Source organism: Cavia porcellus, unplaced genomic scaffold (genome assembly GCF_034190915.1).
Source record: "Cavia porcellus strain 051 isolate PalLab524CR breed Dunkin Hartley unplaced genomic scaffold, mCavPor4.1 scaffold_34, whole genome shotgun sequence".
In the NCBI taxonomy this organism is placed as follows: domain Eukaryota; kingdom Metazoa; phylum Chordata; class Mammalia; order Rodentia; family Caviidae; genus Cavia; species Cavia porcellus.
This window is the reverse complement of record NW_026947517.1, coordinates 9,700,211-9,725,771: the sequence shown is the minus strand read 5'-3', so window position 1 is coordinate 9,725,771 and position 25,561 is coordinate 9,700,211. Positions and strand designations below refer to the sequence as shown.

At 35.5% G+C, this 25,561-nt stretch overlaps 1 long non-coding RNA gene across 2 annotated transcripts in view; it reads left to right on the top strand.

Annotated features, from left to right (window-relative positions):
- Window positions 1-25,561, top strand: part of LOC106025872 (uncharacterized) — a 73,302-nt gene that overhangs the window by 13,537 nt on the left and 34,204 nt on the right. The window contains exons 1-3 of one of the 2 annotated variants that reach the window (XR_010045519.1): window positions 7,239-8,625; window positions 9,164-9,227; window positions 12,998-13,225. This is a non-coding gene — a long non-coding RNA (uncharacterized LOC106025872). Of the gene's footprint in view, window positions 1-7,238; window positions 8,626-9,163; window positions 9,228-12,997; window positions 13,226-25,561 lie in introns of those variants that run through there. The other variant, XR_010045520.1, reaches the window with a different exon arrangement.

Here is a 25,561-nt window from a genome sequence, read left to right as displayed (position 1 = left end):
ACACGGCCTAGTGTTTCTCACTTGCTTTGCTTGTCTACATGAGAACAATCATGGCTACCTGCAGTCTATAAGGCTTGCAGCTCTAATTGAAGAAACACTGGGATTTTCCTTATTGTTTTAAGGTCCATATATTGAAGGGAAGGATAAGTTAAAGAGGTTAAAATCCCAAGCTTTAAAAAACTGAATGATTCTAAAGCCTTTCAAATATATTTCTTGCCCAGTACAATACAATACTTGATTTATTTTGATTTTTAATTTTACTATTTTTTATTTTGAACGAGGTAAAATACAGCAAAACAAGAAAGAACAAAGCCAATCAAGACAATGCGGTGAAACAGAACTTCAGAGCAGGATACCGGGATAGCGATAATAGGTACTACAGTATATCTTGTTATCTTCACAGTAGTTGTCCGTTCAATCAGGTATGGCAAACTCAAACTAAAAACAGAACATTATAAAACCTATTGAGATAGAATATTATATAGAGCAAAACAATCAGGACAAAGCAAAACAATGAAAACAATGTTTGTCTTCAAAGAGATGGTAGAAGGAAATCTCTCATATTTGCTGTGTTGCATATGGTCATCCTCCCAAGAGGTGCTCCTCAAGCCCCAGGTCAGCATAATCAACCCAACAGGAGTTGCTCTATGTGCTTAGTAGCTGTCCACTCTGGCTGTCCTCCACATCATCCAGATGCTAATGAAGTGGGGTGGGTGTGGGAGCTCACGGGAGACACTGACTTGTTCTCACCCTGGCAGGCCTGCTGCTCGCTCCTGCTGACACCTACCTAGAAGGAGGGCTCTTTGCTTTCTTGCTCAGCTCCCCAAGTTCTAGCATGGCTGGATCTCAGGAGACACTGACTTGTTCTCTCCCTAGGGTGCCTGTTGCTTTTGATTTATTTTTAAATTGAACATCTGTGCAGTAAGAGTTATGTTTTATTTATGTGTAGATAACTATAAGGGTGAGAATGGGTTGCCTTCCCAACAGAACTATAGGTTGGTGTGGGAAAGTGGCATAAAGATGCATGATTAAACATATTCAATAAAGAGATTATGATGGGATGAGAAAGATGAGCTTCAGAAAGGTTTTATACAGAATAACATTAGCAGATCATTGCTTGTGGGTGAGAGGAGGATGAGCATTGTTTTCACCAAGTAGAATAGCATGTGCCGTGGCACAGAGGTGAAGGGTCTGAGGAGTGTCATTCAGAGTTCCACAGCTACAGTAGAAACGTTGTATGAGAAGTCAGGAGCTGAGACTTGAGTGGGAATCAAGGGCTGGAATATAATCGGCTGTGTGTGACCTGACTGAAGAGTTGAGCTTCATTGTATCAGTGGAATTTTCAAATAAGGGACCGTGTATCCCTCCTGGTATTTAAGTAAAATAACAGTGAGTATGGACAGTGGGTTAAAGCGAGAGAACAAAGGGTGGGACTCCTATTAGAGAATTTTACGTGGGCTTTCTTGTTCACAGGGACTAAATTCAGAAGGATTAAGGAGACTGAAAGAGTCAAACTTAATGACCATATTTTTTTTCTTGAAGTCCTCTTTGTCTTCCTCCTCAACACTTGTCTCATATACTAGAATTTTTTCCTAACTACTCTTTATAATTTACACACAGAAGCATCAATGCACAATATATAAATCATCCATAACTTAGTCATCATTTTTGGAATTATTGTGTCTGTAATTACCATAAACTCTATTAAAACATGAACTTTGCTGGTCATTTTCAGTATTGTCTCTCATCAAGCATAGAGCATGGTAAGTGGAAATTTATTGAATACTTGGAATGCTGTGAAACTTCTGAGCAAAAGGTTAATTTTCAGTAAATAACAGTTTGAGAGATTGGGGCCGTGGAGCTTTCTGCATTTGATGGTAGCTGAAGTCAGATGCAGATGAGATTATCCACATAAATATGCACAGAATGGGTGAGAACACTTAAGAACTGCACCATCAGTAGTAGGAAGAAGGTCACAGTTAAGGTGTCTGTGAAGCTGCAGGTAGTTCAAATAAAAACTAAGACTTGGAGGGAGAACTTCAATAAGGAAGATACAGAAATAAGGAGAGAAGGGTAGCAATGTCCAATACCGTGGAAAGATCATGGAAGATAAAGATGGAAAAATGCCCATTGGCTTTTGGAAGTTTAGAAAATGCCTGCTAAATTTAGCACGTGTTTTTAGTGGGAAAGGAGAGAGTCTCCATAGTAGTTTCCTTGAGCTGCAACAAAATAGCCCAAAGTTATTAAAACAAAAGTTTCTCGTTTCACAGGGAGGCTAGAATTCTGATGTTGAAATGTCAGCTGGGTTTGCTCTTTCTCTGAAGGTTAGGGGAGGATCTTTACTTGCCTCTTCCTAGCTCCTGGTGCATGCATTCCTTACCTTTCCTGTGGATTTATCAATCTAATCTTTGCTTCTGTGCTTACGTGAGTTTTTCCAATATCTGTGTCCATATTTGTCTCCTGTTGCCAAAATATCAATCATTTGATTATGGACTAACCTAGCCAATATATCATTTTAACCTATTATGATCAGCAAATAGCATATTTCCAAGTGTAAGATGATATCCATAGGTTCCAGATGATAGGATTCGAACATTATCTGTTTGGAAGTCACCACTGAACTCACGGTAGTCCTGAGCTAAACTGTAGTACACTGAAGTTAGAATGAGAGGCAAAGAAGTAAAACAAAGTGTAGGCAACTGGAATAGTCTTTGTAAAAGTAAAGCAAAGTGAGAGAGATGGCAGATGACAGAGGCTACCAGATACAAGAATAAGGGGTGTGTGTGTGCTTCAGTACTGGGGCTTGAACCCAGAACCTTGTGCATTCTTGAACACACTGCTGAGCTATATCCCCAGCCACATGTGATTTTTTAATTGCTGCTGTTATTGTTAAAGTTTATTAAAGTACAAATTGAATGATCTACTAAATGCCTCCATTACAGGGTATAATTTGCCAAAAAAGAACAGTTATAACTGTCAAGCAAATATAAAATTGGCAGATCAGATATCAGCTGTTTCATTAAAGAAGGAATCAGTAAAATGGTAAAACTAGACCACGGGAGAAAAAGTATGTGTTTATAGGTGTTATGATATGACTACTAGGTTAGGTGGCCAGAACTAATTCATGGTCATCAAGGTGGAAACTGTAATTTTGGTTGGCTTTTCAACTCTACAGAAATTGTATGAATCTCTATGAGATAGTAATCTATGATTTAGCATGTAACCAATATTGGGGTCTTTAATCAGTGATAAATAGCAAGTTGGACAAATAGATTTGCCCTATAATCTTTGGGTGGCTTTTGCCCTGAGTGATATTTGAACTTTGTTACTGTTTCCAAGTTTTAAAAACATTTTCTGACATACCTGTACTTGCTACAATCTGTGGAAGTGGAGATGAAGACCTGAAAACCTTGAATTAGTCCTTGATAAAAATAATGTTGGCTTCACTTTATGAGCCATTAACTAAGAGAACACTGAGTGGCCCACCTGAGACCGGAACCTGTTACTTTCTAATGATACCTATCTGGGGGTCTTGTGATTTTTGTTTTGTGTTTACTCAGTTCCTTTGCAGAGAGAGATCATTGTTAAATCTAGATGGAGAGTTTCCTAGGAAGATGCTCAAGTGGTACACAATACCTAGGAAGCAGAAATATTAGGTAGAATGTAGGTAGTTGGAATGGGCATGAGATCCAGGATGGGTAGGAAGAGAAATGAGGCCAAGGTGATCTTAATAGAGAAGTAGAGAAGTCAGGTTCCCAGAAAGTATACAGTGGCTGTAAGAGCTGCATGGCTGAGTGCCTGGCCCAAGTGAGATGTGATATGCAGAAGTGAGAATAATTTCTAAAATGGCTAAAGTAAATCTTACAGCTTTGTCTCAGAGTTTGTGGCTCTGAGAATGAGATACTGAATTGGAGCTGAGGTAACTAGTAGCAATTACTTTGTCATAAATTTCTGTTATTTATAAGGCATTAGATGTTAGCTTTAGAGTGGAGATAAATTTTATAAAATAGAGAGGTTGTTTAGCTTTAGTCATGTTGTAGCCAGATTAAGCTGGATCAGCATACATTGACAAGCTTCTCAGGTCTCCTTTTAGTGGTGGTGTTGTAACATTATGGGAATAGTGCCTATGTATATATTTGTTGATCATATTAATAAGACTTAGGCTCTTGCTATCAGTTGTTTTCATATAGTATTTTGTTTAATTCTTACTGTTTAAAGTTTGAATTGTTAGTGTCTCAGTTTTACAGATGGCAAAATCCAGACTTAGCAGGGATAGAAAGCCTTCTCAGGGTCATAGTGGCAAATAGGGCATTTCAGTTTGTTGTATGACTCCACTTTGTTTAACCATTATGAGCTAGATAGGTGGTGTGTGTGCTTGGTAAGGGTTGAGGATTTATATATTGCTTTCCTTCCTGTTATTAAATTTTATGAATTACTGCATGTACAGAGGTGAATTTTGGCTTAAAAAACATGGAAGATAGGAGCAAATTTACTTGCCTAAAAGTTGCTACATTGACTTTTTTGACTCTGAATACATGTCTAGCTTGTACCCTGAGCAAAAATAAGTAAAAGAAAGGAGCAAACAAGCCCTTAAAAAATGAGACAGGTGTGATGGTACACACATGTAATCTCAGCACTTGGGAAACAGAGGCAGGAGAATCATTGTGAGTTTGAGGCCATCCTAAGTTGCATAGTGAGTTCAAGGTTAGTCTGACTATGTAGCAAGTTCTTTCTCAAATTCTGGACAAAGGAGAACTGTAGATGGAAAAAAAAAAGAAAAAATAAATTAAAAAATCTTCATGGTGGGGGGTTTATACAGGTAGATCCTGGGATACTTAGGGCAGTGAAACTCCTCTGTATAATACTATAAGATGAATGCATGTCATTATGTATATTTAGCCATCTATGACATAGCCAACAGCCAACATCATATTAAGTGGCCAAAAGCTGAAAACCTTTACCTTAAAATTGAGAACAAGCCATGAATGTTCATTATCACCACTCCTGTTCAACACAGTGCTGGAAATACTAGCCAGAGCAATTGGACAAGAGAGAGAAAAGGAAAAAGGATAGGACAAGGCGCAGTTAAATTACCATTATTTGTAGATGACATGATACTCTACATAGAGGACCCCCCCAAAGCCCCATTGAAAGACTCCTAGGTATAATAAATAAATTCAGCAATGCAGCTGGATACAAAGTCAATACTCAAAAAGCAATAGCATTCCTATACACTAACAACAGAAATCATTGAGAGAGAAATAAGAGAAGCCATATCCTTCACAATAGCATCCACAAATGTGAAATAGTTACGAATCAATCTAACAAAAGAAGTAAAAGATCTATTCAGGGAAAATTGTAACACCCTGAGAAAAGAAATGGAAGAGGACCTCAGAAAATGGAAAGACATCCCTTGTTCATGGATAGGAAGAATAAACATTATGAAAATGGCCATTCTCCCAAAATTGTTATACAAATTTAATGCAATCCTAATTAAGATACCACTAGCATACCTCACAGATCAAGAGGAATCATTCCTAAAATTCATCTGGAACCAGAAGAGACCTAGAATAGCAAAGGCAATTCTAAGCAACAGAGACAAGGTAGGAGGCTTGGGCGCATGTAGTCATAATCCCTGAGTTGAAGTTATTACAAAGCTGCTGTAATAAAATCAGCATGGTACTAGAATAAAAACAGACCTGAAGATCAATGGAGTAAGTAGATTAAAAGATACAACTACAAACAAACTCAACCACAAGAATCAAACCGCACATGAAATACTTCATAGAATCAATAACTGGGATCACATCCTATTAAAGAGGTTTTATTTTGTCTTTGTCTTTCCTTTTTTTTTTTATTGGTACTGGGGATCGATTTCACGACCACGTGCTTGCAAGAAGGTGTTTATGCCGCTGAGCCAAATCCCCAGCCCCTTATTAAAGAGTTTTTGCATGTCGAAAGAAATCTCCAGCGTAGTGAAAAAAAAAAACTCCCACAAATTGGAAAAAAATCTTAGTAAACTGTCTCTCAGACAAAGGACTTCTGTCTAGAATGTACAAATAATTTAAAAAAAAAATCCGGTTCTCAAAATTCAAAGACCTGTTCCAAAAATAGGCATCTGAAATGAACACACAGTGCTCAGATGAAGAAATAACAAATGGCAAATAAATACATGAAAAAATGCTCAGCATCATTGGTCATCAGAGAAATGCAAATTAAACAACACTGAGGTTCCATCTCACTCCATGAAGGATGGCCAGGATAAAGAAAACTCCAACAACAAATGCTGGAGAGGCTACTGGGAAAAAGGAACTCTTCTGCACTGTTGATGGGAGTGTAGACTAGTGCAAGCACTGTGGAGGTCAGTCTGGAGATTCCTCAAAAGGCTGGGATTGGAAATCCCATTTGACCCAGCTATCCCACTTCTGGGCATATTCCCAGAAGAACTGAAAACAACATACCACAGTGTTATATGTGCATCTATGTTTATAGGAGCATAGTTTGTAATAGCCAGATCTTGGAAACAACCTAAATGCCCATCAGCTGAGGAATGGATAAAAACTGTGTTGTTTTTTTATTCAATCTAGTACTACTCAGCTATAAAGAATGATCACATTGAGATACTTATAAGTAAGTGAATACAACTGGAGACCAAACTCATAAGTGAAATAAATCAAACTCACATCTGTATATACCATATCGTCTCCCTAGTGCAAAAAATGGGAAAAGTACATAAGATACAAAAAACTCAATAAATACAGTGAAAGGATAAGAATCTACTTAAAGGGGGAAAATAATATCTCAGGGAAAGTGAGGAAAAAGAAAAAAATATAATTATATAAACACACAGTATAGCTAAGATGATTGTGCTGCGAATTGTATAAGTTATTGGAACAAAATAGTTAACATTCCTAGGAATGAAACAGTATTGCGTGTTATTGTATGGTGATCTGAGGAACCCGTAACATTATGTAAATCAACAACCTCAGTTATGCTCCTACTACCTTGTTTTGAAGGTTTAGATTATCAGTGTTTTGGCCTCTTTGCTATTGTTAATTTTTGTTTTGTGTTTTTCTAGGAATTTGTTTTGTTTTCCCCTCTAATACAGAAAAGAATAGGTATAAGTGTAGAGACTCATACATGCATACTACTTCTCCTAAAGAGTTTATGGGAATCGATTATATAATGCATGATGAAGTGAACAGCTGCTTTGAAGAAAAAGAGACACTAAGGTACCAGGTGCTGATTCCATAGTGTCCTGCTGTGAAATCCAGCAGTACTATTATTCTTTGTTCAGAGTGGTTTCAGTCTGTTTTGTATTGTTCAATTTCAACATACATGACGGTATGGACAGCTATTTTGAAGAGAATGAGAGACAGTATGGCAGCCATTGTTGGTTTCCCTATTATCTGGTTTTGAAGGCCTAAAATGCCTTCATCATCCTGTTCTGATCAGTTTAATACTATTTTGTTTTGTATGAGTTCATTGTGTGTGAAGATATGGACAACTATTCAGAAGAAAACAAGAGACAGTAAGATAGACATTGATGATCTCCTGTTGTCTTGCTTTAAAATCTGTGTGTCTTACATTGTGTTCTTCTGATCTGCTTTGTTCTGTTTTGTTCTGTTCAATTTTATCTTCTTTGAAATAAAATTTTAAAAATGTAAAATCTATTTTAAAAAATAAAATTTCTGGGTTGTATATTTTATCACTACTACCACAACAAAAAAATAACAGGGCTAGAGAATGATGTGCCATGTGACTGCTAATGTGAAGTAAACTAGAACAACTGCATTTTAATTTCAGATAAAATTAACTTCAGAAAAAGGAAAATTAAAACTGACAAAGGGGACATTAAGTGAAATTAAAGTACTAGTTTGATTACGTGTTTGAGATATGCAGTAACACAAATTAAGAAACCTCACAGTTAAAGAACTTCTGCCTTATTATTCACAGCGGTAGGTAATATACCAAAAACGTCACTGTATCCAGTGAAATTGCATGTAGTAGTTAACGGTTGCAGCTTCATGTTTTTGAACTTTTATTCCTAAATATTTCACCTTGTTTTTCATTTTATTGTAGGATCTCACAGATGTGTTACAAGATCCAGAAATAGTACTTAGAGGATACTGGCAGCCTCAGTAGGCCACAGTGATAAAAACAAGATTCAGGCTCTCTGCAATTATGATGAATGATACATTGCTCTTCTTTTTCGACATACTTTTATAAGCTTCCTGCATTTGTGTTGGCTGCTGTGAAAGGAAGTATTTTTGCCCCTCACAGAGTTCATATGATTAAAAATCTGTAATACATCTTTCTTAGTAATAGTATTACTAAAATATGAATGTGGCTAGAGGGGCACATGTAATCATCATCAGAACATTATCCTAAAAATACTTAATTTGGAATTTAGCTAGAATACAATAGGTTTGCATTTCATGTTGTATTATTTGATTGGCACTTGAATGTATTTAATGTTCTTTCTGTTTTCTCTAGGGATAAGTAGTTTTAAAGATCATTGCATTTTTTTCCCAGAAAAGTATCCAAATTCATATGTGGCTTAACACATCTGAACCTTACACTGTTCAAGGGAAGTGAACATGTGTTCTATGAGTAATCCCCTAGGTAAATCTGCATCTGAACCAAAGAGCACTAAGATCAACTTTCAGTGTTTTTTTTCTGTTTTTCTACACTGAATAAAAGTACAATTCAAAAATTATACCAAGAGCTTTCTATGGTTTATGATTAGTTATACTCGAGTGGAATACATGTAATGGAGGAACAGAAGGTAGATTAGTTGACAGGGATGGTGGTTAAGATGTGGTTGGGAAAGGAGATGGCATGTTGGGATGGTTGGGGAGAGTAAGAACTAGACCTTTGACATCTATTTTGGAAGTTATTTCCCACTTGTAATAATTTTTTGTCGCTTCTTAATATGGTAAGTAAAAGGAGGTAGTGTGTCCTTGTCACAGACGATTATTCTTCCAAGCACCAAACACTAATCAATTTTTCAGATCCTATTGATACCCTTTTCTCCCTATGTTAAAAACTCTTGATGCATTGTCTAAAAAAGGAAGGCAGAGGACATTTTTAATAGTTTATCAGGATTTAAAAGCCACATTAATCTTATCACTCTGTTTAATTTGATTTTATTCTGTTCCAGTCTATCTACTCATACTAGACTTGAGGACACAGACAGCTATCCCAAAACAATAGGATATACTACGGTAACTATCGTTAATTTCCTGTTAACTTAACTTGAAGCCCTGCATTACTTCTACGATGTCTTACTATGACTGATCTTATTTGAATCTGGTTTGTTAGATCGCTGTTTTGTCTTGACTGATTTTATTTGAATTTGGTATGCTTGATAGTATCAAGTCTAAGAACAGAGCAATTACTCTGAAGATGAGAAGATGTAATAGGATACCCATTCTGGTTTGATTATTAACTGCTTTTGAAGTCCTATAATGTTTCCAATGTTTTGTTTTTATTAACATTGCTAGGTAGTGCTGTTCAATTATATTATGCCTGATGATATAGACAATTCTATTGAAAATAACAAGAGACATCATAGTAACTACTATAGATCACCTAGTATTGAGGTTTTATATGTCTTTATCATTTCATGTTTTTCTGGGAATTTGTGTTGCTATCTTGTTTGGAAAGAATAGGTATATGTGTAGAGATTCATGCATGTGTAGAACTTCAAACAGTTTACAGGAATAGATTCTATAATGTATGTTGTAATGAACAGATACTCTGAAGAAAATGAGACACTAAGATACCCAGTGCTAATTCCATGGTGTCATGATACAAAATCTGGCAATACTATTATTGTCTGTCTAGAATGGTGTTAGTCTGTTTTCTTTTGTTTAATTTCAACATATGTAAAGATATGGACAGCTATTTTGAAAAGAAGGAGAGACATTATGGCAGCCATTTTTGACCTCCCTATTGTCTGGACTTGAAGACCTAAAATGCCTTCATCATCCTGTTCTGATCAGTTTAGTACTGTTTTGTTCAGTATGAATTCACTGTGTGTGAAGATATGGACAACTATTTGGAAGAAACCAAGAGACAATATGATAGTGAAGATCTCTGGTGGTCTTGCCTTGAAGTCTGTGTTTCTTAATTGTTTTCTTATGATGTTTTGTTCTGTTTAATTTTACCCTCTTTAAAAAAAAAGCTCTTGATGCTGGAAGAAAATCATTTGAAATTTGAAGACTAATAAGGATTATTTTTCTTCTTTAACTTGAAGAATAATGAAGTGTTCTATTTACTTATTTTAAAATTGGGAAGTGTGAGCACAAAACTTTTCCATAACTGCTGATGTTTGGGAGAAAACTTTTCTCTCCATTGATCCTTAGTGAGTAGAAGAGCATTACCCTTTAGGCCAAATGAGACTGAGCCAAGAACTAAACCAGATTTTCAGCCTGAGATTTCCTAACCTTGACTCTAAGTTAGCACTTCCCAAACTCAGCACTATTTACATGCAGGTCCCATTATTCTTTGTTCTGGAGACTATTCCTTCACTGAGATATTTTAGCATCTTCTTACCCTTTCCAATGAGGTGTCAGCAACATGCCTCCCCCTATTTGTGACAACTAAGAATGTCTCTAGATACTGCCAAGTGAGTGGTAGAATCCCTCCTGTGGGATCTCCACCTCCTGTTTGAGAAACACTGCTGTGTGTTATTATTGACGAATATTTTCCAGCTTTTAGTTTTAAATATTTTGTCATATTTGATGAATTTTTGTACAATAACTATAAAAAAATAACCTGGGAACATATTGCTACTTTAATAAATACTGTATTCTTTGAAATAGGGGGTATTCAGACTTGGCCAGAGCAGTAGACAAGATACTTGACTTTTAACTTTGATTTTTAGTTCTTATCATCTTGCTTGCAAGACGAGGAAGCTCTGAACTCTATCACGTATTTTAGAACATTCTTGGCACATTTCTTGTGGACTCTTCCTGCCCTCCACCCCCCACACAGATTCTTAAAGAAAGACAGCTCTGTTTTAATTGTTTTTTATCACCATGTATGCAAAAGATCCGTTTTTATCAGTTTATTAACTTATATAGAATTTATGCTTTATGGTGTAAAGGACAAGAAACATTGTATTTATTCAAGATCACACAGAAGCATAAAGGCATCTAAAATTACTCTAACCACTCTACTTGTGTTGTTTCATAAAGCACATTTTAAAATGTCCTTGGGTTGACTAATTGGCTATGGGGGATGCATTAAACAATCTGCTGTTGCAAAGTTATGGATAAACATTTCAGTTACTCTAAAAGCGGCCTTAGCTTTTGTTTACTAAAGAAAACACACTAATATTTTGAGTTATTTCATTTATCCAGTGGATTTTAAAGATTATAACACTTCTAGCAAGCACACATATATTTAGTATTGCTCTTTAAAAGTAGGCCAGGAGAGTGGCTGGAGATACAGCTTAGCAGTATAAGTGCTTGCCTGGCAAGCACAAGGTCTTGAGTTCGATTCTTGATTAAAAAAAAAAAAAAAAAGACCAGGGATGAACATTAATACAAACTCAAGGGTAAAAATTCTTTGTCAGTAAAGGATATGACTTCTAAGTATTACCATAAGAGTTACATGATTTGTTTCTTCATTAAAGTTGGGACTAGTTTGGAATTAATTTTTCATAACATTTCCTTATTCATACTATTAATATTTACTATCTGCTACTTACTAGATACTATGTAAAATTTTTATGTGTATAATTTTTATGCATATAATTTTAGGTGTATAATTTTTGTTAAAAATTTTATGTGTATAGTTTTTAAAATTAATCTGTTCTAATAAGTGATGTGATTACTTTTAAAAGTAATAAATCAAGAAAATTCTCTTAGAGTTGTGTTCATAATGAGGTTAAAACTCAGCAGCATCACATTTAATACAGTTTTTGTGTAAATACTGTACTATTCCAATGACATGATCATAAATAACTTGTAAGGAAGAAAATGCTTCTATTTTAAAAGTATGTATTTGCTATCCTGTTAGAAAGGGATTCATTTGAATCCCATCGTCATACATTAATCATCCTATTAAAAGGATGTCATTCATTTGAATCATGTTGTTAATGAATGCTAAATAATACAGTTGTAGCAACAGCCGAAACTTGTAAATGAACATATAATCAATGCCTCCTGCATACTGAGTGAATAAAATGAGGGATGCAGATGTTTCATTTTTACAAACAATAAGCTGGTTATCTAAGTTCTTGTATTTACTTGCTGAAAAATAAATGAAGCAAATGTCAGAACCAACATATAAAAGTAATTTTTTCTTTATATTTAATAAGCTATAAACTTTAAAAGTATTAAACTTTAAAAGTTTAATAAGCTATAAACTTTAAAAGTATTAAACTTTTAATTATTTTCTCTGTTCTATAGGAAGAAAATGGAGAAGGAACAACAAAATAGTCAAATTTAAATAGAATATAAACTTAAACTTCAAAATCAACTACTTTCAAGAGGAATCATTTGTAGTCTATAATAGGATCAATAGTTTGCATAATTTTTATCATATGTTAACTGTTATTAAGAAATAATCTTGTTCACAGGAGATTTTAGGAGCTTATGATTGTTAAAAAAAGGTGAAGCTGCTCACATTTTTATATTAGTTATCTTAAATAGTTTAAATTGGTATTTTAAATATTAGGCCACTTTGATATATTTATATATTTGTAACTCTTTGCTAAGATGGGTTTTAAGATATGTTCAGATTGTAAAGGTCTTTGACATTATAAATTATATAAGTAATCATTATTTGAACCTGACTTGATTTTTCTTGGCGATTGTGACTAGATATGCTAAGAGCTATGTCATTTTATTTTCTGTAAAGATATACTGGTGGTATAAATATCTGAGGTCATGTGTATTTTTAAATCACCATTAAAAATCTTGATTACTCAGAAGTTTAAAACGAAAGAACAGTTTATCACCCCACCTTTTTTTTTTTTTTTAAGGTGATGGATGCGGACACACTGTACGAGGCCCTGAAAGTGGAACTCTTGCATCTATAAACTACCCGCAGACCTATCCCAGCAGTACCCTTTGCAAATGGGAGATCCGTGTCAAGATGGGAGAACGAATTCGGGTCAAATTGGGTGATGTTGACATTGAAGATTATGATTCTTGTCATTTTAATTACTTGAGAATTTATAATGGAATTGGACTTGGCAGAACAGAAATAGGTAGGACATTTTCTTAGAAGTGTATTTCTAGTACATTTTTGCTTTAAGTTTCAAAACTAAAGCAGTTTCATATTTAATATTGAGTGACTGCTGCGTGAGGCAATATGTGAGAAATTATTGAAAGTGTAGAAACCTCAAATTTGAATCTTGTAAAAGGAAGGTTGTCTATTTACACTTCTAGTAAGTTTATGTTGGTACCTTTGCATAAGATGCTACCGTACTACAAAGAAGGAAGAAATTATCCTTTGTGTTTTCCATTGATCATTTTGTTTCCAGTAGGAAATACAAGCACGATTCATGCTTAGGACACTGTGTAGTAAGAAGATGGGTTTTGGATCCCAACTGCCTGAGATAAAGGCTTTAGTCTGCCATGAAGTGACTGTATGATCTTGGGCAGTTCACTTTACTTTTCCATTTTCTCATTTATGAAACAGAGAATAAAACTAATTCAAATAAAGTACTAGGAGTTACACCAGACACATATATTTAGTAAATAGTAGTTATTATTGTACTCTTGTTTAAAAAGTCGTTCTCAATTATAGCTGCATACTACAGGTCTTCTGAGACTTAAAAAAAAAAAAAAAACATTGTATATGTGGTTCCCGTCATAGACCAGCTGAATTAGAATTGATTGAGTGAAACCAAGATCTCAGTATGATAAAAGTTTTTCAGGAAAATTTACTTTGCAACCAAAGTTTGGAACCTTTGGTTTAGAGATCAGTACCATTCTTAAGTTACTTAAGAAGTAAAATCTGAAAGATTTACAAGACAGTTTTGGTGAAGTAATGTTAAAAATTAAGAACTCTAGAATTTTCTTCGTTTAGAAACATTGATTAGTGCTGGTATGTAAAATGTCTTTTAGAACTATCATAGGTATGTAGGATTCTGTTTTTTAATACACTGCATTCATTCTCAGGTCTCCCCATGTAGAGCCAGATCTTTGACCTCTCTTACACACCAGAGGAAAAATTTCTGCTGTGTTTCTCTGGTTGATGAGTGATAACCAGTTGTCTCTCATCAGTTCTTGATTAACATGTTAGCTTGATCACAACCTACATAGTTCCATCAATATAAAAGGTATCTGATAACTCGTAGAAATTCAGATTACAGAGAATGTAGAAACAATTTCTACTCTTGCTAGTAGAAGACCACTAAAAGGTAAATGCCTGCTGACAGTGCAGTAGAGGGGGGGCACTATCACTGAACATTCTTGAAACAACATTGAGAAAAGGTGAGTCCCAGCCTAGTCACCTATAGTACTTTACAAGTTGTAAAGGAGACAAAGAAATATGTTTTACTGACTCTATAGAAAAAGTGGCTTCATTTCTTTAACATTCAGATATCATTTAAAAAAAGAGAGATGGAGGAGCTATTGAACATTGAGGCATATCAGCTAGAATAATGTGTTGGTCTTGTTGGATTCTTTTAAGACAAAGTCTCAATGCAGTCCAAGCTGGCCTTGAACTCAAGACAGTCCTCCTGCCTCAGCCTCCCAAGTGCTGGAATTACTGGCATGTACCACCGTACCTGGCTCTTGTTTGATACTTGATTCAAGTTAATTTTTAGAAGGAAGACATTTTTAAGATATCAGTGGTGCTGAAGGTGTAGGTCAGTGATAGAGCGCTCACCCAGCATGTGGACATCCCCAGATTTGGTCGCTAGCACCTCCCCGCCTCTCTCCCACACACATACACACTCTCTGTCTCACTCAGCAATTTTAAAGAGGAATTAGACATCCAGTGATAATAAAGAATGATAATTGTAGATGTGATAATGTTGTGTTTTTATTGTAACTTGTTAGAGACATTCTGAAGTTCAGTTAAAATGTCGAGGGTATATTTTTAAATATTTCTGGACCATGAAAAGGCAAGCAAAACAGGTTGGCACATTTGGGAAGCTGAATGCAGGACACAAGAGTTGTTATGCTTTTCTCTTATTGTGTTGTTTTGAATATTCTTGTAGTGAAATGTTTTTAAAATCAAAAGACAAGGGAATTGTCTTTGGACAGTAAACAATGATTCTGCTAGAGGGAAATAGTGACATGGGAACAATTTGCGCTTCAGATTTAAATTTCTGGGGTTCTGTAATCATGGCTTCAGGAGTTTCTTGCTGTGGGTCCTTCCTGCAAGGCATTGACCCTACCCAGGTTGCAGAGTTGTCTCCTGTACCTTCGGAAGGGCAAGTGAAAGAAAATAGTGTCTTGCCTGGCATGTTGAATGAATCGTAGCTGTTCCTTACTTGCATTGAGTGTGCTTTTCCTTTAGTCTCTCTTCATCTGAATGAATACAAAGCTACAGAAAGATCAAAGGGCTGGTGATGATAGTTGCATCTGAACTTAGTTTGTTACGCTTCCCATGGCCCATATTCTCCTGAGTCCTCCGTTCTGATAATCACCGATGGTTATTGAGAGGAAAGCAAGTTTCCTTGCATACTACAGGGAAGATCATTTAAGAACAGTCCTGGTTGAGTTGGGTATGGTAGTGCATTCCTGTAATCTCAGCAATTGGAAATCTGAGGCAGAGGATTGTTGCAAGTTGGAGACCAGCCTGGGCTACAGAGTGAGCTCAGAGGCAGCCAGAATTGCATAGCAGTTCTTAGAAAGCATATCTTAAAAAGACAAAAAAAGAAAGAAAAAGAAAGAAAGAAAGAAAGACAGTCTCTTTAACATAAACCTACATAGAAACATAGGGTTCAATATTCAAGTGATAATGATACCAGATCTTTTTCCCTTTGTTTTTTGTAACTGCTGCTTCCGGAAAGACACAAGTCCAAATGAGCTCCATTTCACTAGAATGATAGATCCTATTGGTATAAAAATAGGTTTTAATTTTATGTTAATTTCAAAAATTTTGGGGCTGAGAATTTAGCTCAGCAGTTCAAATGCTTGCCTGATAAATGTGAGGTTGTGAGTTCAATGCCCAGTATCAAAACAACAAATAAATAAACAAATAAAAATAATTTTTCCCAAGAGAGATGTTATTATGGAATAATAAATAAAAGATTATTTAGGGGAAATTATTTCTCAAGGAATAATTTATAAAAATCATAAGCTTAAAGAATATATGGCAGTTAGGCAGCTATTTCATGTTCTCTTAGGGCTAATGTGTAATAATATTTAATACCATAATTACAATTTTATATGACTACTTTCTGAATTGCTAAACTGTACAGTAATTTTTGTGGAATAACTCCCTGCATTAGTAGGACTAATTTCACTTGGAGACATTGATAGGTTGTATATGTTTAATGTAGGAATTATTGGCTGTCTGTACCTGACTTCTGTTGCTTTTTAGGTACACTGTATTAGAATGGGAAAATTTTATGAAGTCTTGAATTTCCCTTTTCCTTTCTTCCTTTCTCCTCTCCTCTCTCCTGGCCTCCCATCCCTTCCCCTCACTTTCCTGCTCTTCCCCTCCTTTCTGGTATCCTTCTCTGTGTCCTTCCTTTCCCTTTCCTTCCGTTCCCTTTCCTTTAGATTGAACTCAGGGTTTTGCTTTATTTTGAGACAGAGTCTTGCGGAGTTGCCCAGGGTGGGCGTAAACTGGTTATCCTCCAGTCTCGGCCTCCCAGGATACACCGTGCCCCACTTACTTTTCCTTTTTAATTATTTCCTAATCCCCAGTATCTGAGCTACAGTAAATTACTCCAGAAATATAAAAATAAAAGTATAAAAATTATTTATTGTATCAATTAGGCTTTGCTAGAGGAACAGATTTAATATCTCTAATATTTTTATATTTATATAAAGTACATAAAATGTGTGTGTGTGTATATATATATATATATATATATGTGTGTGTGTGTATATGCATATGATCTATGAACGATACACAAGGGAGGCTTACCGTGGCTGCCTGTAGAGTCAGAGTAGGAGAAAAGCTGTGTAGGTGCTGGAGAGCTGGAGGATCCAGTCACAAGTTGATGCCGGGAGCTCACTGCAGAGTCCCCTGCACCTCAGGAAACTGAAGGGCCCGTGTTGGCAGGTAAAAGAGGCTCTGGAACGCTGAAGAGTCTGTGCTGGAAGCCTACAGACTGACGTTCCAAAGGCAAGCACAAGTAGCAAGCGTTTCTCCTGCTTTTCCTTTTCCTTCTATGAGCCTTTGGCTGGTGGGTCTCCCTCTTGAGGAAGTACATCATCCAAGACACATCTGTAACTGTGCTGTGCTGACCTACTAGGCATTTCTTACTCAAGTTGACACCACAGTTTACTATCAATTTATTATCATTAATGTGACCTATATATTTTATTTCTCTCATAACTTTTTTCTCAACATTTAGGCATCTTTTCCTGTAGGTCTATAAACATTGATCAGTATCATGCCCCCATAGACATTACTGATAATGAGTCCAAAGATAGAATTTTAAAACTGTTAAAAATCAAACTTTTACTTACCTGTAACCTTTTTCCATTTTTATATATTTTCTTCTTGACTTTGTTCAAAAATTTCCATTAATGAACTTTTTTTGAGGAGGGAGATTCTAGGTGGGTCTATAAAAAGGGAGCATTAAGTCTAGTGGGGGGCTGGGGGTTTAGCTCAGTGGCATAAAGTCTTCCTGGAAGCACGAGGTTGTGAGTTTGATCCCCAATACCGCCCCCAAAGTCTAGTGGGTATTACAAGAAAAGGAAGGAATTTAAAAGTGTTTATATCAATGTGTTCAAAATTAAAGAAATACATTCTTATAACTTCATTCAAGATACTGGTTTAATTCACATGCCTTAAACTCTCAGGTAATTTTTATAAAGAAAGAAACTGAGGTCTTCAGAGCTTTATTTCTGTACTATTTGTCTCTATAGTATGCTTTGGTCTTCCTGTTGTAAGAGAAAAAAATAACTTCTCTTTTTGTTTACCATTAAACCTCTTTGAAAAACATTAGAGTAATATTGTATATGGTCATGATAGCTAACATGTTTTGAAATTCTTAATTCTTTATGAGCTCTGTGTAATAATAAAAATAACTATCATGCATGCACTGCTTGCTGTGTGACAAGTATTATTTGTTTAAAGTGCCTGAATCAGGGAACTTCAGTCTTTACTAGAACCTTGAAGTCAATACTAGTACTCTATTTACTGTTGGGAAAACTATAGCACAGAGAGGTTAAGTAACTGGTTTGATATCCTGCAGCTAGCAAATGGCTACAGAGAGTTTAAAACTAGGAAGCCTAGTTCTGGAATTGGTGTTTCTTACCTTTTGATATGCACGATTTCATTGTATCCTATATGAGTCTGCAGTGTATTCTATATTACTTCCGTAAAACAGAAATATCAGAGAAGACAAAATCAACTTGACCGTAACTATATAATATTCAGGGTTTGAACTGAGGTCTGAGTATTCATAAAACCCATGATCTCAACGGTAGATGGCTTACTTTCTTTTTACTTCTTATTTTACAATCTGGTTCCTCCATTTGTTGAAATTAATAACTTTTTAAGTGAGCTTAAACTCTTAGCTCATAACTTTAGCAGTTTCAAACTTAACAGAAAAGTTGCAAGAATAGGATAAAAAATTTCCATATACATTTTATCTAGATTTTACTTTCTTAACATTAAGATTTTATCTTTACTATTATTATATATATTTTTTCCCTAAACTGATAGTAAGTTTTGTCCATGTTGTCCTCTCGCTTCTGTGCATTAAAATGTTTAGTTCCTTAAAAGTAAGGACATTGACTTTCCATAAGTTACATAGATCATAGAACTATTATTGAAATTAGCATTGATGTCATATTCAGGTTTCTCCTGTTATCCAAGTAAAGTGCTTTATATTATGAAGAAAGACTTGATAATATATTTTATTCAATATCCACATCTTTTTAATCTCCAATACTGGGCAGATTTTGTTTTGATATGTTTTGTTTTGTTTTGTTGTGTTTTGTTACGGGGGATTGAGCTCGGGACCTTGCGCCCAGCTCTGGGCAGATTATTAAAAGAAAGGGCAGTTGTTTGGTTTCTTTTTATGTTTCATATTGGCAGTTTTGAAGAGCATTGGGTTATTTTTTAAGGCTGTTCCTTAATTTAGTTTATTTGATACTTTCTTGTGATTGTATGCAGTTCACAGACTTTTGATGGGAGCCCCTCAAATTTGATCCTCTCAGTGCTTCATATCATGACACATGTTGATTTGTTTTGTTATTGATATTTTCTTGTCTAATGTGTACCCCAAGTATCTACACCATAGATATCTTTTCCTTCGTAAGCAGTACCTATCTTATGAGATTATCTGAAATAATGTAAATTTATACCCACTAGTTTTAAGATCCATTAATGATTCTTATATGTGAGATATAATTGCCACATGATTTTCTAATTTCATCATTTCTTTTATGTTTATTTTTCTTCTGTTGAAAAAGGCAGCTTTCTTTTTTTTATCACATTCATTGGTTCTCACATGCATAAGAACTTAGTGGATTCTCGTTGACCTTTTACTGTTATTATTTATTATATTATTCATATTGTCCCAGGTTTCCAGTGGGAGCCGCTTCACACTAACTCCTGTGTCCCACTGTGATGTCCTTGAGTGTTTCCTTACATCCTAGCATAGGATAGTCCAGCTTTCTTCTTAATTGTGCTTTGCCTACCCCAGACCTATAATCAGGCATTTTCTTGAGGAATTATGAGTACAGTGTCTGGTTGCAAATCATTGTATGGTTCTGGCTAACATGTCCTCTCAACAGACAGATCTAGTATATCTGTTTTTATATCCCACTTACAGTTATTTAAAAACATGAGTTCATGCTGGTATTTTGAATCCTTATCCAACATTATAGGGTTCATTCTATCATTTCTTGTGCATATTTGTCGCTCACTTCTCTGACAGTGAGATATCTGCTTCTTATGATCTCTTAATATATTTTAGTTTTTCAGCCTGTGTTTGGGGAAAGTTCAGAACTCCTAATAACCCTTAGCTTAGCATCTCTTCACTTCAGTGCTAAACACTGTCTCAACCATGCACAAAATTAATGTGGGCTCTCTTTCCCTTTAGCCACCTTCAAATCTTAAATTGTGTTGTTGTTTATGTGAGGTAACATTTAATCCACTTGTTTTTGTTCATATTTCATTATGAGTTTCTACTTACATCTTTGTTTTCAATATGTGGGACATTAACCTGGTCCTCAAAGTCAAAGCAGACCTACAGCTGTGCACTCAGGGAGGCGGCAGCCTCCCAGGCAGCCTGCTGCTTTTATTCTTCTGCTCTGCATCTGCCTGTCTGCTCTGACGAACCAGTTGTGCTAGTCTTTCTCCATCTCGTCTGCACTTTCTTTGTACAAGTGATGTATTTCTGTTTTCTCTTTCCTCCTGCTGTTTTGTACATAAACCAACATGCTGTCAAAACACCCTTTGCTTTGTCTTCCCTGTTTACAATGTATCCTTGAAATCATTCCCTGTCACTTCATGGACATTGTTCTTACCATTTTTAGAAGTAAACTGAATTTTATAGTTTAATGTAACCATTCTTTTATGTATGAATATTTTGATTATTTTCATTATTTTCCAGATGCTGGATTTTTGCATTTTTTGAAAAGTGACTATAAAGTAGTCCCTAAAGTGCAATTGCTAGGTGAAAAGGTAAAACGTATTGCCAAATTCCCTTCTATATAGGTTGGGCAGATTTTAACTAGCAGTTCAAAAGAATGTCTGTTCCCCATAGTCTTTCCAGTATAATAATATGTTATCATGCTTTGTAAGTCTTTCCAGTTGATAAGTGAGAAATAGTATGCTGGCATAGTTGTAATTTGCATTTCTTTGAACTGTGATTGAGGTTAAATTGTTTTTGTATTTGAAAAAAAATTTTTTTTAAATTTTTGACTATGTCTTTTGCTCACTTTTGCATCAAGTTTTTCAGCCCTTTGTGTCTCTCAGGTTTTAGGAAATTTCTTACAATCCTTAAGGGCTGTTACTATCTGTGCTGGTTACTTTTCTCTCATTGCCGAGACAGAATACCCAACACCCAAGTTAAGGAAGGAAATACTTATTTAGCTCGTAATTTGTGAACGTTTCAGTCCATATTCAGCTGACTCATTGCAAAGTGGCACATGCACAGGGCAGCAGTGCATAGTGGCTGGGAGACAGCAAAAGCAAGAGCAAAAGGGACAAACATGAGAGAGAAGTATTCTTTCTGTCTTTACATTGTAGGTGGGCCACACCCACCCTAGAATCGGTATAGCACTCACACTCATAATCCCAGCATTGGACCAGGAATCAATCACAAGTTCTATAAGCTACCCCCATGGCAGTGTGAGGCTTTGGGGGACATGCAGGCATAAAACCATGACACCATCTATGTGATATGTGGTATAGATAATTTCCCCTAATTTGTCAGTTGTCTTTTGACTTTGTTTTTGGAGCTTGTTTGTGGGGTTTTTTTTGTGTGTGTGTGTGTGTGCGCGCGCACGCGTATGCATATGTGTGTTTACTGTGCAAACTTTTAAAAGTATGGTAAGATTCATTCTCTTTTCTCTTACTGCATCTGGATCCTAATTTACAGTTAAAAAAACAATTCCATAGATACCATTTAAAAGAGTTTACACATTTTTTCCTAGTGTGATTATATAGTTTGACCTTTTTATATTTAGGCTCATGGTACATGTGTCATTTTTGTTTTTGTTTTTCTTTTGTGTATTATACAGATTATTGCAGATCTGATTGTATGTTTTTCAGCTGATTAGTCACTTGCCACACCACTGAGTGCTTGAAGCCTTTATCTTTCTCCAGTGGTGTGAAATATTTTACTATCTACTTAGTTTCTGAATGCTCTTGTGTCTATTTCTTGACTTTCTCTAATTTATTCTTGGCTTTCTCTAATATTCCTCAACTGTCCATATAGCAGAACCTCACATTTTCAATTACAGAGGCTTTATGGTGTGGGGGATTTTTTGTTTGTTTTTTTGGTATGGGAATCTAACTCATGACCCCACAACTGCCAGGCAGGTGCTTATGTCATTCCAGAAAAGTTCATTGGACCATTTTTGCCTATTTGCCCATAAGAAGTTTCATATAAACTTACATAACTTTGTAAAATAGCTTGTTGATAGTTTGCGGTAATTGTGTTATATGTAAGTTACATTGGGTGTTATGGCATCTTATTTAAGAACATCAGTGATTTCATGTTGTCTTTTTTACTTTTATATTTATTTATTTATATTTGGTACCGAGGGTCAAACTCACGACCTCGCGCTTACAAGGCAGGCACTGTGCCACTGTGCTATGTTCCTGGCCCTTGAGTTTTTTTAAACCTTATAAATAAAATATTTATCATTTCTACCACTCATTCACCCATTCAGATACCTTTTATTGAACATCTGTCATGTGCTAGGATGTAGAGAGACGTGAAAGCAGTGGTCCTATTGTCAGCAATGCCTGCCCTGAATCCACATTTTTTTAAAAATTGAACTCATGACCTCACACTTGCCATGCAGGCTCTATTCCACTTGAGTTAAGTTCCTGGCCCCACATCTTAACTATTTTCCAGGAACATTTCATTATACAACTGTTTATGCTGCTTGCACTTGCAAGTCTTTGACTGTATTTACAGTTTTCTTCTGCCTGTGACATTTGTACTTAACTTTTTTACTTTATGTACTTTTCATATTCTGCACCTGTCATGTTGTCTTTCAGTAGTGTTTTAAATTTTATCTCATGTAAGGTTTACACATTTTTTTTTTGTTAAACTTACTCCTAAATATTGTGTCTTCTTTAATACTTTTACAAGTGGAGGTGTTTTTGTGGGTGTTTTTTTTGTTTTGTTTTGTTTTTTTGCCACTGTTTTTTCTAATAGGTTCCTAGTTATGTGAAGGTTAGATTTCTCTATGTTGATTTTATAGCCTGTTTATTTTATTGATTTTTTAAATTGTTTCAGTTTTATTACTCACTGCATAGGAATTTTCAGATGCAGAGTCCCAGCTGCAAATGCAGTTTTGTTATTTATTACTTTCTGTGTTTGAACAATCCCTACATTCTTGAGATGAATCCTACTTGTCATGGTGTATAACCTTGATGATTTGCTGCTGTATTCTGTTTGCAAATATCTCATTGAGGATGTTTGTCATTTATTCCATTAGGGACATTGACCTGTAGTTTTCTTTTTTGGTTAGACCTTCACTGGCTTTGATATCAGAATAACGTTTGTTTCGAGGAATGAGTTTAGAATTGTTTCCCTTTCCAATTTCATGAAAGATTTTGAAGAATAGTGGCATTGGAATGTCTCTAAATTTCCTTAGAATTCAACAGTAAATCCTTCGGGACCTGGGCATTTCTTTGTTAGCACGTTTTTAATTACATGTTCAATTTCATCAATTATATTGGGGCTATTTAGGATCGTTGTATCTTCTTGATTCAGCTTTGCTAATTCATATATATGTAGGAATCTCTACATTTCTTCTGTGTTTTCCATCTTACCAGAATTCATTTTCTTGAAGTAGGTATTAATAATCTTCTGGATTTCTGTACGATCTGTGATGATTTCTCCCTTATTGCATGGATTTGAGTCTTTCCTTTTTTCTGTAAGATTGGCTAAGTGTTTGTCAGTTTTATTTAATCTTTCAAAGAATCAGCTCTTTGATTCATTGATTCTTTGTATTATTTTGTTAGTCTCCATTATGTAATTTCTGCTCTACTCTTCATGACTTTCTCCCTTGCATGAAGTTTGGGCTTGACTTCTTCTTTAACTGCTACAAAGTTGCAGTTCACATTAGGTTATTTATTTCACCTCATTCTGTTTTTCTGCTGTGGTATTTATCATTATAAAATCCCTAGTAGGACTGCTTTCATTATGTCCAGTAAGTTCTGGATGTTGTACTGGAATTATCCTTTAATTATAGAAACTGTGTAATTTCTTCTTTAACTTCCTGTGACCCCTTGGTTTTCCAGGAAGGTGTTATTTAATTTCCACATATTCATGCAGTATTCTTGGTTTCTTTCTTCCATTGATTTGCAGTTTCATTGCACTACAGGCTGATGATGCTCATGGAATTATTTCAGTTCCTTTGCATTTACTTAAGCATTTTCTGTGTGCTGTCTATTTTGGAGAATATGCTGTTTGCAGCTGAGAAGGATGTGTATTCTTTTATTGTGGGCTCAAAATGCTAAATGTCTACTAGATGCTCACAGGCTTAATTTAGTTCAGATAATTAAATAATTGAGTTCTGTTGAATTTTTTTTGTCTTGTTGATCTATTTGTGCCATTAGTATTTGGTGATTCCCCCATTATGATTGTATTAGTATTTACTCAATTTTTATGTCGGTTAATATTTGCTGTATATAGATGGGTACACAAAATATATATGTTTGGTGCACACATATATTTATGATTGTTATCTCTTCCCCTTGGATTATTCCCTTAACAAGGTTGTTGTTATTTTCTTTGTCTCTCTTGATCAGTTTTGGCATGAAATCTGCTTTGTCTGCAAATAAATTAGCTTCCTCTTCTTTTTTCTGGGTTCCTGTTGCATGGAATTTTGTTTTCCATCCTTTGATTTTCAGTTTGAATTTCCTTTTAATTACATGTGCTTTTGTATGCAGCATATTGTTGGAGCTTATTTTTTGATGTATTCTGCCAATCTATTTCTTTGACTGGTGAATGCAGACCCATTAATATTGCTAGCTATAACTGATATGTTTTACTGAAAGGGTTAACTCCCTAACTCCCCAGAGCGGGGGAATAAAAGGGTTAACTCCCTAACTCCCCAGAGCTATCAGAGCAGAGCAGAAAGAAATGCCTAACTCCCCAGAGCTATCAGAGCAGAGAAAAAAAAAAAGAAAGAATGCACCTGCAAGGTTGTTCTGTCTCAACGAGATAAGTAAGACAAGTAACTGTTCTGTTCTGGGCACATAGTGACTGGGCTAGGAACCCCAGTCTCCATGGTTACTCAACCCCAAACCCCTCCAATCAACTTCTGCCAAGTCCTATCCTGCTCAAAATTAACCAATGCAATCTGCTTCTGTAAACTCGCTTGCCTCCCGTTTGCCCCCTTAAAAACCCTACACAATTCCCCCTTGGGGTCCTCCACACTTGTTTGCCTGGGGGACCCCATGCGCATGGAAATAAACTTTTTTCCCTCACCAAGAGTTGAGTCCTTGGGGTCTCTTTCCCTGCGGCGTCGGCCCTAACATTACCTTATCTTTGTTTTGCTATTTTCCTGATGTGGGTTCTCTTTGTTTCCCCTCTATTTAATTATTTGCCTTGCCTGATGGATTCATTTTGCTGGGATTCATGGAGTTGTAGCCTTCACTGTTTTTTTTTTAGACATTTTGACCTTTTAAACATTTTGGAGTGCTGGTTTGGTGGTTATGAATCTCTTCAGGCTTTTGTTTCATTGGAAGTATTTTTTCATGTATTTTG